The sequence below is a fragment of the Acomys russatus genome, chromosome 18 (genome assembly GCF_903995435.1).
Source record: "Acomys russatus chromosome 18, mAcoRus1.1, whole genome shotgun sequence".
Taxonomy (NCBI): Eukaryota; Metazoa; Chordata; class Mammalia; order Rodentia; family Muridae; genus Acomys; species Acomys russatus.
Window position 1 is genome coordinate 60,712,876 of NC_067154.1, and position 11,000 is coordinate 60,723,875.

General features: G+C 53.8%; 1 long non-coding RNA gene across 1 annotated transcript; it reads left to right on the plus strand.

Moving 5' to 3' along the window:
- Positions 1-6,439: 6,439 nt before the first annotated feature.
- On the plus strand, positions 6,440-6,884 carry LOC127202282 (uncharacterized). The gene is made up of 3 exons (XR_007832290.1): positions 6,440-6,539; positions 6,605-6,645; positions 6,711-6,884. It is a non-coding gene; the product is annotated as an uncharacterized LOC127202282 (long non-coding RNA).
- Positions 6,885-11,000: the final 4,116 nt, after the last annotated feature.

Genomic DNA, 11,000 nt, shown 5'->3' on the forward strand with positions numbered 1-11,000 from the left:
CAGCACAAGCCTTTAGTCCCAGCACTCAGGAGGCAGAGGCAGGTGAATCTCCCTATGAGTTCTAGGCCAGCCTGGTGTACAGAGAGAGCCCTTGTCTCAAAACATAAAGTATTAAATAACGAAATGGAAAGGCAGGTCAGAGAGCAGACAGTTATAAAACAATGGAATTGTTTCCTGTTACATCAGTGGTATGCACTGGCGATCACTGGATCCGCAGTGAAGTTCTGTTAGGTTTGTTTGCATTTCTGAGTCCTGACTCAAGGAAGCACAAGACTCCCTTTTCTTCTCTGAGTCTCTTTCACTTTCTCTGGGTCTTTCCTCCTTTTCAAAGGACTTGGCTATCTGTCTTCCCCTTTACCATCCATTTCCTCCAGGAAGCTATTGAGATTTATAGCTTGCCCATCCTGGGGTTTTTCTTCTAAACTCTAATAAAATTGCTCCTCAGCGGGCTGGGAGATGGCTCAGCATTTAAAAGCACAGGCTGCTCTTCCAGAGGACCTGGGTTTAATTCCCAGCTCCCCCATGGCAGCTCACAACTGTCTGTAACTCCTGATCTGGGAGAATCTGAGTCCCTCACACATATGTGTGTAAAAAACATCAGTGTACATTAAAAATATTTTTTAAAAACTATTTTTAAATCACAAGATTTAAAAGGGTGCCATGGGGACTGCAGGGATGGTCCAGTGGTTACAAGTGGGTTTTTGTTGTTGTTGTTTGCTTGTTTTTTCATCATGACAACCAGAGTTTGGGTGCCAACACCCATACAACAAACCAGATATCCCATGAACCGCCTGCAGCTCCAGCTCAGAGAGATCTGACACCTCTTCTGTCTGGCCTGCGTACTCAAAGGTATATATACACACTCATACATGAACTAAATAAACTAAAACAAACAAACAAACTTGCCATGCCATCTCTGTTGGTGAGCAGTCTGGTCACCTGTTGTTTCTTAGCAGCCATACAAAGCTCCACGACACAGAACACACACTATACAGAGGCTCTTTGTGGTGGGTTTGGATGAGAACGGACCCCGTAGGCTCACATATTTGAATTCTTGGTCCTGAGTTAGTGGAACTGTTTGGGAAGGATTAGGGGGTGTGGTCTTGGGTAGGCTTTGAGGTTTCAAAAGCTCCTGCCATGCGCAGTTAAGCTTCCTCCACCTCGTGCTTGTAGGTCAAGATGTGAGCTCTCAGTCCCCACTACTCCCATTGTTGTCATGGCTCTGTCCCTCTGAAACCATGAGCCCCCAATACACTATTTCTTTATAAGTTGCCGTGGTCCTGGTATCTCCCTTAGCACACCCAACAGGAAAGTGACTAGGACGCCGTGAGTAAGAATTTGGACAGGGTACTCCTGGGATGCTACCGGTGTTGTGGGACTGCACATGCTGGAACCATACGTAAGGCTGGGCAGGCTGGAAAGCCTGGGGGAGCAACGGCAATTGGGTGAAGCTGCTCTGAGATGCCTCCCTCCCCCACATCCTGCCTCACAGGCTGAGACAAGTGAACCATGGGCTCCTTGGAGTGTTGCCGGAAGCACCTCCAGCTGGCCTGAGCATGGCAGTCTAGGGAGAGCTGGGACTTTTGGCCTGGAGCATTGCCACTTTGAGAAAGTCTGTGCTGAGGACAAGCTAGAAGTCACATGGTCTCTCTGAGTTGGTCATAAAGGTCTCAGGGCTCCACTTCTTCTGTTCTCTGTTGACCCAAGGAGTCTCAGCGTGGCCAGCTTCAAGGAGCAGCTTAGTGTGAGAATGCTAAATGACTTGTGGCCACATTTTAGATCTCTAGAGTGGAAGGACAGATGACTGGAGTCTCTCTGGAGTGTAACTTCATGACCCCTAACGAAGATGTCCCACAGACATTCCTTTGATCCCCAGTTTCTACCCTCCTACCCTCTCCTTGACCTTTGCCTGACCCAGCTCTGTGCTGTCATTGGTTCCTCTTCTCAAGTCTGTAACTCTCCCTGCAGAAGAATCGAGGCCCCACCTCCACATCCCTGACCTCTCCAACCCCAGGTGTTCACGGCACGCCACTTGCTTTCTCCGCAGCTCAGTTTCACGGGGCCCATGAAGGAGGTGCTAACTCCAACACCATAGACAGGAAGGGCCTCAGGATGGGGTGAAGCTTGCATGGTTGGCTGTGAAACTAAATTTACTTCAATGCCCCCCCCCCAACTGTGCTGCCAGCTAAACAGAGAAGCCTCATAACTCCTTCAGGTGATGAGGCTCCGGATGCTAAGCATGCTTGCTTCTAGCACACGGTATTGTGCGAGTTATCTACCGTAAAGCAAGTCACTCCCAGTCGCAGGGGCGCAGAGCCGTGTCTCTAATCTCACAAGTCTCAAGAACACAGGACTTGCTTAGTTGAGTCCCCTGGTGCTTCAGTTATTCAAGGCTTGTCTGGGGTGACCCCTCTATGGGCTCACTCACATGAATCATGACAAGGCTCCGTGACTCAAGCGCCATTAGGCTAAATTCTCAAGTCCTTATGAGTTCCTGGAAGGAGAAGTCCCCTCTCATTGTCTGAGGACCCCCGATAGGCAGCCCTCACTTTGGCACTGTGCTATACACCACGGGAAGCCAGCTACTACTGAGCGAGGGCACGCCATGAGAATGTGTGATAAGCGAGATGGTGGTTGTGGTGCAGATGTGAAATGTCCCCAGTAGGTTAACATGTTCGCTTCCCAGCTGGTGAGCCTTTGGAACCTTTAGGAGGTGAAGCTTTGCTGAAGGAAGTTGGCCACTATGGGCGGGCCTTGAGGTTTGATGGCTAGGCTCAACTTCCTGTGAGCTATAGCGTCTGCAAGAGGTAAGGTGAAGAGCCTCAACACCACCTTCCTGTCCGCCCCCCCCCCCTTTCCCCTCTATAATGGACTGTAGCCCCATCCCCCCAAACTGTAAGTCAACATCCTTCCTTAAGTCACCTCCTGTGGGCATCACAGTAGGAAGTAACAAAGGCAATGAAAGTCACTGTCCTGGCCAGTTTAATGCCAGCTTGACCCAAGCAGAAGTCTTATGGAAGGAGGGAACCCAATGCCTCCTTAAGATCAGGCAGAAGAGCACTTTCTTAGTTTCATGTGGGAAGGCCCAGCCCATTGTGGGTGGAGTCATCCCTGGGTTGGTGGTCCTGGGTTCTATAAGAAAGCAGGCTGAGCAAGCCACGGGGAGAGAGAAGTAAGTAGCACCCCTCCATGGCCTCTGCATCAGCTCCTGCCTCCATGTTCCTGTCCTGTTTCAGTTCCTGTCCTGACGTCCTTCAGTGACGGACTGTGATGTGGACGTGTAAGGCAAACCCTTCCCTCCCAACTTGCTCTTTTGGCCATAGCGTCTCATCACAGCAATAGTAGCCCTGACTAGGACAGTCACATATGCTGTAGCCACAGAAGTGACCTCTTTACCTTCTTTGCAACAGCAGTGAGTCGCTGTGACCCAGTCACACTGAAGACCAGACATCTACAGGATGTATCAGGAGTAAATCAGGACTTTCCTCCAAGGATGCTTCGGGCAGACACTCGGATTCCTTGTTGAGGTCCTGGCCTGGCTGCAGGCTTCTCAGGTACTGAGAGTGCACACATGTAGGTCCGGGAAGCAGCACAGTCCCACACCAGACCAAACAATGGTCATGTTGGCCAGGGAGTGGGTGCTAACTGCAGGAGAAATAGCTTATCTTCAAAGTAGCATACATTAGAGTAAAGATTTCTGTAATACGTTTTTAAAGATAATTTACTTTGAGTCTGATGTTTTGTGTGCATGTATGTGTGTGTAGTACATACATGCCTGTCATGTGTGGAGGCTAGAAGGTTTTGGATCCCCAGGAACTGGAGTTATAGGTAGTTGTGAGCCAACATATGGATGCTGGGAACGGAACCTGGGTATTCTGCAAGACCCACAAGTGCTCTTAACTACTGAGCCGGTGACCAACCCCCTCCCCCTCCACGTGACACTGGGCACTGGGTCTGGTTGCTTAGAACCTTTCTTCACTGCCTCACTGTAATGTTGTCACGCACACATGGCATTGTTCCCTAAGGACCTTCCAGCTACAGCCTCGCTAGCGCTAGGATTAAGGGCACACGCCACCTGGTTTTGTTTCTAAAGACTTATGTGTATGTGCAGAAGAGCTGGGGTTACAGGTGACTGTGACTGATGTGGGTGATGGTAACTGACCTCAGGTCATCTGCAAGAACTGCACAGTGTGTGTGTGTGCGCGCGTGTGCTGTTGCTTTTGGAGAGAAGGTGTCACTGTGATGTTCTGGCTGGTTTTTGACTTGCCATCCCTTGGAGAGCAGTTTCCTCCAAATTGAAACACTCCCTCCAGCAGGGAGATGGGGGAGGGGGAGGCTTTAGAGATGCTGGGAGGAGTGGTTCCCACCAGTCCTGCCCGCATCTGCCTGTGCTGGGCTGGGCTCTTTGGTAATGAAGCTATTCTGGCCTGATGTTGTCCCTGCTCCTCACCCACACTCTCCTCAGTAACCCCAATAACTTCTCCTTGGCTCACCACGTTGCATGTTGGTGCAGTTGTTACTTTGGTTTGTTCCATTTCAGGAGAGAGAGGAGTCTTGACCCAGGAAACATCTGTCACAGAAAACCATCCTCCTGCCTCAAACTTCTAAGCACTAGAATTATAGGCATGGAGAACCTTTTTAAAATATAAAACTAATAAAAAGGTGACTAAATAACTTCGCCCATGAGCTAGGACATCAGGTATTTGTATTCTGAAGGCGAGGAAGGAGTGATTCAAGGTAGCAGAGACACATGAAAGAGCAGGCTCTATACCACACAGGTCCTCAGGAGCACCTCACTCCCCCCTTCCTAGTCCTCTGCTCTACACCACGCAGGTCCTCAGGAGCACCTCACTCCCCCCTTCCTAGTCCTCTGCTCTACACCACGCAGGTCCTCAGGAGCACCTCACTCCCCCCTTCCTAGTCCTCTGCTCTACACCACGCAGGTCCTCAGGAGCACCTCACTCCCCCCTTCCTAGTCCTCTGCTCTACACCACGCAGGTCCTCAGGAGCACCTCACTCCCCCCTTCCTAGTCCTCTGCTCTACACCACGCAGGTCCTCAGGAGCACCTCACTCCCCCCTTCCTAGTCCTCTGCTCTACACCACGCAGGTCCTCAGGAGCACCTCACTCCCCCCTTCCTAGTCCTCTGCTCTACACCACGCAGGTCCTCAGGAGCACCTCACTCCCCCCCTTCCTAGTCCTCTGCTCTATACCACGCAGGTCCTCAGGAGCACCTCACTCCCCCCTTCCTAGTCCTCTGCTCTACACCACGCAGGTCCTCAGGAGCACCTCACTCCTCCCTTCCTAGTCCTCTGCTTTACACCATGCAGGTCCTCAGGAGCACCTCACTCACCCCTTCCTATTACTGCTGAGATGACCAGACAGCATGCCAGGAGCCTACGGCTCAGGGAGCAAGGGTGCTTGTGCCAGTCCTGAGGACCAGAAGTTGATCCCTGGCACCCACCTGGTGGAAGGAGAAACAACTCCCAAATGCCACACGCTGTCCTCTGACTGCCACATACATGCATGGTGGCATGCACAGACCCAATAGATAACTCTAATAACAGAACCAAAGCAGCTGTCTCCTAGACGTACAAAACAGCTAAACAGTTCTGCTGCATGTAGAAAACGTTGATCTTCATGCTGGAGAGATGGCTCAGAGGTTGAGAGCACTGACTGCTCTTCCAGAGGTCCTGAGTTCAGTTCCAAGCACACACATGGTGGTTCACAACCATCTGTAATGTGATTTACTGCCCTCTTCTGTTGTGCAGGCATACACGCAGGCAGAGCACTACATACATAATAAATAAATAAATAAAATCTTTTAAAAAAGAAAATGATCTTCAATGAGGGCGACTAGGGAAATGTTATTCTTTATCTTTTTGTAATATCTACCATTTTGCTTTTAGTCATGGGACACAGCACATTACTGCCAACACAGTCCCTGGGCCAATCGGAATACATCACCTGGAATATTAGAAACAGGCTGACACAGAGTCTGCACCTGATCACAATTCCCCAGTGACTCTTCCACCACAGGCCGCACACTGGAAATCACCTGCAATAACTTAAACACACTGATGTCATGCCCCAGCCTCAGGGATTAGTCTGGCTCTGTCTTCGTGTTTCTGTGAAGAGACTCCAGGAACCGGACGGAGGTCAGTTCCCCCAGGACAGTGGTTCTCAGGGTATGGTAATTCCTAGATGTGAGAACTTGGACGCGCCTGACTCAAGTTTGCATTCCTTCACTGGGGAGAGAAAGACTGAGAGGAAGAGGCATGAGGACTAGCCTGGGCTACAGTGCATGAGAGGTAGAGGCATGAGGACCAGCCTGGGCTACACTGCATGAGAGGTAGAGGCATGAGGACCAGCCTGGGCTACACTGCATGAGAGGAAGAAGCATGAGGACCAGCCTGGGCTACACTGCATGAGAGGTAGATTGAGAGGTAGAGGCATGAGGACCAGCCTGGGCTACAGTGCATGAGAGGTAGATTGAGAGGTAGAGGCATGAGGACCAGCCTGGGCTACAGTGCATGAGAGGTAGATTGAGAGGTAGAGGCATGAGGACCAGCCTGGGCTACAGTGCATGAGAGGTAGATTGAGAGGTAGAGGCATGAGGACCAGCCTGGGCTACAGTGCATGAGAGGTAGATTGAGAGGTAGAGGCATGAGGACCAGCCTGGGCTACAGTGCATGAGAGGTAGATTGAGAGGTAGAGGCATGAGGACCAGCCTGGGCTACAGTGCATGAGAGGAAGATTGAGAGGTAAGAGGCATGAGGGCCAGCCTGGGCTACAGTGCATGAGTGGTAGAGGCACCAGGACCAGCCTGGGCTACTCGAGGAGATTGACTCTTCATGAGAAGGAATTTCCATTCCTTAAAATTGAACGTTGTTGCTGGTGGCAGTTCGACCACTACACTTAAGAAAATGATTGGCTGGAAATAGCTCACTCAGACTTGTAAAGCCACACACAGTTTGGCCACAGAGCCAGCCTCCAACCCAGCCATGATTCTCCTGTGATGAACCAGCTTACAGCCACCTCTCTCTAGTAAATAAGCTTTCCTGACTCAGGCCTTCCCGCCCCACCGGGGCAATTTCCATTAGGTTAAGTTCAGTTGTCGCTTCTCCCCGTTAAAATGTGTCCCCTGGGCTTGAGGTCAGTGAACTCCTCCAGGGCTCAAAGTGACCGGATTATGAGCTCTAGGGGCGGGGCACGATAGCCTCTGGGTTTAGCAGAACAAGGCTTTCCTGTGTTCCATATAAAGGACAAGGCCAGAGGAAGAAGGATGAAGGAAAAAATGGCACCTGGTGGGTGGGGACAGTGATTGAATGTCACTTAGGATCCTGGGCCTTCTCTGTCCTGAATCTTCCCACTATATCCCAAGACCTGGAAAAACAGAAGGGCTCAAACACTCGCAAGCCACCCTGAACCTCGCCACGCCTCTCGGGACATTCTGCTGTCCCTGGCCAGGGAGTGGTGGGAATGGCCGGTGTCGTGGGATTCCTTCAGGTGGTGGACGCTGGGCCTAGGCATCAACAGAGGTGGCACCTGAGCCTCTGGGATTCAATCCCGCGCAGCTTAGGGTGGTGCCGGAAGCTGCGAGCGTGGCCCGGAGGGGGCGGAGGTTCATGGGTTTCTGCAAAACCCTTTCCGAACGCGACGTGGTAGCCCTCTCTGTCGGGCATCCAAACGTGACCTGCGGAATCAGAGCCGCGGATCTCCCGCCAGCTGCCGCCGGCGCCTCGGGTGCGCGGGTCTCCAGCTCTCCTCATTCCGCTCTTCGCCACCGCGGTGGCGCTTCTTCCCGCGCTCAGCTTGGTGGCGCAGCTCAGACACCGGCTCTGGCCGCACGCCCAAGTAAGGCACCGCTCCGGGGTGGCGCGGCCCTGGGTCCACCTCGCCGCGCACCTGCCTCCGGGGCGGAGCGGGGCGGGGCCGGCGCGCCGGCGCAGGTCACGGCTCGGACGCTGGAGGGGGCTGTGGCTCTCCGCTGTCCCCAGGCTGTGCCCAGGCTCCCCCTGCCGAGGACCCGGCCCAGGCCCAGGGAGGGGCAGTGGTGGCCCGCACTTCCCGCTCGCCAGCCTCGGAGGCGGCTAGTCCCCGCGCGGGCGCAGCGGCTGCGGGGAGCGCGGAGCCTCGGCCAAGGCGCGGGGCGGGGACGCGGCCGCCGCCCGTTCTGCCTGCGCCGCTCCTCCCCACGCGAGTGGCGCTCGGGCCGGGCGTCGAGGCGGCCGCGGCGACCCGGAGCGCGCTCCCCACCCACCCCGCCTGCTCCGCCCTCCCCTCCGCCCCGCGCCACCTTTGATGGCTCGGACCTCGGCCGGCCTCAGCCTGCCTAGCTCGCGCGCCCGCCTCCCGCGGGGACCCCTCGCTCGCCGCCGCGCCCTCGCTAGCCCCGCAGCCCGCAGCGCGCAACCGGGACCCGGAGCCGCCGGAGCCGCCGAGGTAGGAGGCAGGCGGCTAACAATGACCGCGGCGGGAGGGCGGCCGCCTGGGTGGACCCGGCCGTGGCGGCAACTTGTGCGAGTCCCTGCGGCCGGCCGCAGCCCCAGGGCGCGGGCCGAGCTGGCTGCGGAGTCCGCGGGAACGGTCCCGCCCGCAGCTGCTGGCCGCAGGGCCCCGCCACAATAGCGGGAGCGGGGGGCTCCTCCGGCCCCCGCCGAGCCCACCTTCGCGGACCTGGGCTGCGGGGCTCTGAGGTCCTGGGTTCCCCTCTTGGCCTCCCCCTCCGCGGGCGCCCTTCCCCCCTGCTTCCTCCCATCCCACCCTGCCTGGTGACAGCGCCCCCGACGCCTCTTCCGGACCTCCGGCTGCAATCTCGGCTCTGGAGGTCGGTCCCGGGCCGTGGAGGTGGCCGGTGGTGGGGGTGCTACGGTGGCGCCGGGTCACCGCAGCTCGCCCACGCGCAACGAGAGCCTCCTGGTGGGTGACAAAGAGGAACACGCCCTCCTAAGTTAGGTCTTGTTTCCCTTTGCTGTGTGCCTCGTAGAGGGCAAAGTTTTTTTGTTTTTTGTTTTTTTTTTTTTAAATTTTCTCTTTGGAAGCACAGGTTATATCTATATCTATATAGATATTTCTTATTTTTGTATGTGTGACATTTTAGAACTTAGGATCGTCATTTTTACGATTTAAGTTCGGGAAACTTTAGCCTTGTGATCCGTCCGGACCCCTGTGAGTGAGTGCCTTATACTTAGGGATTGTGGAGGGGATACCAGATTCCGTGATGGGACCCAGAAACCAGCCGCTGGCGGGGATTTTGTAAAGCCCCCCTAGGAAAAAAAGGGAGGTACGGCTCACAAAGAAACGAGGTTTGAGACTTGCTGGTGGAGATGTGGGAGCGAAGGACTGCCTCTCATCTGGAACGGCTTACCAGGCTCAGCCTCTCGAGCCCCTCCCCCTCGCGGGAGTTTGGTGGCCTCAGGCTGTCTCGTTTATTTTTGTTTCAGCCTTCCTTCTTGCTAGTTTCCCGCATTTGACTCCCTTAGCCCTGGCCCCTGCTCTCGGGCACCTCATTCCCTCCCTCCAGTAGGCAGCGTTTTCCGAGCCTAATCTCGACCCCAGCGATGGGCCATGTTTAGTGTGCTTTGCACGTGGGGACTTGCCAAGCCCACTTTAGAACATTCCCCCAACGTTACCTTTTCTTTTCCTTTCTTTCTTTCTTTCTTTCTTTCGTTAAATCTGAACAAGGAATGGAGAAAGGAAAAAGAAAAAAAGCCTCTGGGTTCTGAAAGCTTTAGTGGGGAGTTGCCTTTAAATATCGTGTGTGTGTGTGTGTGTGTGTGTGTGTGTGTGTGTGTGTGTGTGTGTTGATAAGGTTGGTCTCTTCTGGGTTCTTAGGCCTGGCTTTTCAGGTGGGTGGGTCCCTGACAGTGCATGTCTTCCGAGGGTGTGGCACCCACACAGCTCACTTTATATTCCTACAGCGTGGGTCTGCAGCAAGACACTAATATTGGACCTATTCCAAGCACAGCAAAACGGTTGTGTTTTTAGTATGTCTGGCTAATAGCTCTGCTTCTGGGTAAGATAAATAGAAGCATTATTGGGCAGTGACTGCTCTACTGGGGAGTCGGTGGTGCTGATAGCGAGCAGATGTCTGCCAAGCCCACAGGAAGCTAGAGACACTTGGTCATCGATGAGGTGCTGGCGGAGGCAGAACTGCTGTGTGCCCTGCTGACTTGGGTGTGCCGTTCTGTAAGTTGGCCTCCTCCTGAAGTTAGGTATGTAGTGCAGACATTGCCCCCACTTCCTTTTGAGGCAGAGTCTTGCAGCGTGTCCCTGGCTGGTCTAGCTGGAGAGCCTCCTGTCTCAGCCACCTGAGTGTGCCAGGACTGTAAAATGCACCTTTCCACATTGATAATCTCTTTCTGGGCATGGCTTGATACTGGGTTCATTGTTTCAGGAGAGCTGTCTTGTTTTTTCATTAAAGGAATTATCCAAGGGGGGGAAATCTTTACAGAAGCTTAAAAGTACTCTTGAAGAGAGGTATGGGGGCCGTGCGTGTAATCCCAGCATTCTGGGGGCAGAAGCAGAAGGCTTATAAATAAGTTCAAGGCCAGCCTTGACTCTTATCCCAGTAACAGAAGGGGCGGGGTGAGGGGGACACCTAATAGTTTAATTCACATGGAAAAATGACTGGATGTTGGAGAAATGTAGAGAGTAAAGACAAAAGCCAAATTTTTGTATGCTGGTTTTACGTTGGGAGTATTGTCAGCCTGGTAATATCCTCAGAGGACCAAGGAGACCGTGCCTTCGTGGAGGCTTCATGTCTCGCTGGGGTGATACACTGGGCATCTTAAAGCAATCTTTTGGAACTGGGTTTGCCTGCTGCAGAAGATCACTTAGTAGTCGCCCCCCCACCCCCACCCCCAGACAGGGTTTCTCTGTGTAGCCTTGACTGTCCTGGACTCGCTTTGTAGACCACGCTGGCCTCAAACTCACAGCGATCCACCTGCATCTGCTTCCCGAGTGCTGGGATTAAAGGTGTGCGCCACCATGCCGGGC